This window comes from Eschscholzia californica, unplaced genomic scaffold (assembly GCF_041429995.1).
Source record: "Eschscholzia californica isolate CP2 unplaced genomic scaffold, dmEscCali1.0.p SCAF_109, whole genome shotgun sequence".
In the NCBI taxonomy this organism is placed as follows: Eukaryota; Viridiplantae; Streptophyta; class Magnoliopsida; order Ranunculales; family Papaveraceae; genus Eschscholzia; species Eschscholzia californica.
The window spans coordinates 25,001-27,500 of record NW_028238209.1 but is presented as its reverse complement, the minus strand read 5'-3'; positions in this window follow the sequence as shown (position 1 = coordinate 27,500).

Genomic DNA, 2,500 nt, shown 5'->3' with positions numbered 1-2,500 from the left:
CCGATAAATATTTATTTTTTTATGAATTTTTAAGTGAATAAACAATTAAAAATTCAAAAAAAATAGAAAAAAAATATTTTTTTCCCGATTCTTTCTCCAATATTCCTGATAAATACCCACACACCCACATATGGAGAATGGTCGAAAATGCTCGAGTGGATATCGAGATGTCCGACGAAGCACCACTTGGAAGGGCCGAGGCACGGGACGCCCGAGCTGTTGCTCGGGCCGGCACGGGACGCGCATGGGACATCCCGGGACGGCATGGGACGCCCTCGCTACAGCTCGGGACGGCCAGGTACGCCCGAGACTTGGCTCGGGACGGCCTGGGACGCCCTCGCCATAGCTCGGGACGGCCTGGGACGCCCGAGACTAGGCTCGGGACGGCCTCGGCACAGCTCGGGACGGCCTGGGACGCCCTTGCCACAGCTCGGGACGGCATGGGACGCCCGAGACTTTGCTCGGGACGGCCTGGGACGCCCTTGCCACAGCTCGGGACGGCCTGGGACGGCCTCGGCACAGCTCGGGACGGCCTGGGACGCCCGAGACTTTGCTCGGGACGGCCTGGGACGTCCGAGACTTTGCTCGGGACGGCCTGGGACGCCCGAGACTTGGCTCGGGACGGCCTGGGACGCCCTCGCTCCAGCTCGGGACGCCCTGGGACGGCCTCGACACAGCTCGGGACGGCCTGGGACGTCCGAGACTTTGCTCGGGCCGGCCTGGGACGCCCGAGACTTGGCTCGGGACGGCCTGGGACGCCCGAGACTTGGCTCGGGACGGCCTGGGACGCGCTCGGCACAGCTCGGCACAGGCCGGGACGCCCGAGCCGAGCTTCGGGTCGCACGAAATCTCTTCGTATTCCGACATATTAGAAGCTTCCCATCATGTAGTAGGCCGAGCTTTGCCCTTTGGATGCCCTATGGTGCTTGGCGAGCACTAGGGAACGTGCCAGCACAAGTGCTGTGCACGCTCTGGGGAAGGAGCTCAACCCTCCCCCTTATAGTGCAAAGTTATTGTTTTTCCTATTTTCACAAGGAAACATCAATTTTTTAACCAAGCATACTGGGCCTTTACTCCTTCGTTACTCGTCGGAATCCAGCAAACTTATACTCGTTGGAAAGGTCTTTTCGCAAGGATTTTTTTGATATATTATAATAGCGATTCCGATAAATATTTATTTTTCTATGAATTTTTAAGTGAATAAACACCGGAAAATTCATAAAAAATAGAAAAAAAAATATTTTCTTCCGTTTCTTTTCTCCAATAATTCATAAATAATACCTCAATAGTATTAATGAAGAGAGAGTCGAAATGGCCCGGGTGGATTTCGAAATGTCCCACGACCCCATAGAATGCACGGGCCAGCCGAGCCAAAAGAATGGGACGCGCACGGGACAGCATTGGTCAGGCTCGGGACGGCACGGGACAGCACGGGACGCGCATGGGACGGCACGGGACGCGAATGGGACGGCCTTGCTAAGGCTCGGGACGGCATGGGACAGCACGGGACGCGAATGGGACGGCCTTGCTAAGGCTCGGGACGGCATGGGACAGCTCGGGACGCGCATGGACGGCCTTGGTGAGGCTCGGGACGGCCTTGGTCAGGCTCGGGACGGCATGTCACGGCCCTGGTGAGGCTCGGACGGCACGGGACGCGCATGGGACGGCACGGGACGGCCTGGGACGGCCTTTGTGAGGCTCGGACGGCACGGGACGCGCATGGGACGGCCTTGGCGAGGCTCGGGACGGCATGGGACAGCACGGGACGGCCTCGGCACAGCTCGGACGGCACGGGACGCGCATGGGACGGCCTTGGCGAGGCTCGGGACGGCATGGGACAGCACGGGACGGCCTCGGCACAGCTCGGACGGCACGGGACGCGCATGGGACGGCCTTGGCGAGGCTCGGGACGGCATGGGACAGCACGGGACGGCACGGGACGGCCTCGGCACAACTCGGACGGCACGGGACGGCCTTGGCGAGGCTCGGGACGGCATGGGACAGCACGGGACGGCCTCGGCACAGCTCGGGACGGCACGAGACGCGCATGGGACGGCCTTGGTGAGGCTCGGACGGCACGGGACGCGCATGGGACATCATGGGACGCACATGGGACACCTTATGGGGATCATCAAGGGACGTTGCACGGGACATTCTTTCCCACGAAGGGCATTTACATGGGACATCTTAGGAGTCGAGAGCCGGCACATGGGACAACGTAGTTCACACGCACGGAACACTTTACTTTCGTTTGGAACGTCGTGGGATCTTTATGTCCCCATTAGCACCGAACCTTTAACATGCTAGGAAGCTATGTTCGATCTTCTCGAAGTGTCGATGGAACTTCGATGGATACACATCCGATCCGATGTTATGATGATGTACTTTCTCCGAGATCGATGTTGGGGCCGTATTCCGATGTCATGATGATGTACTTTCTCCGAGATCGATGGGACGGCCTTGGTAAGGCATGGTTCGGCCTTGGTAAGGCATGGGTCGG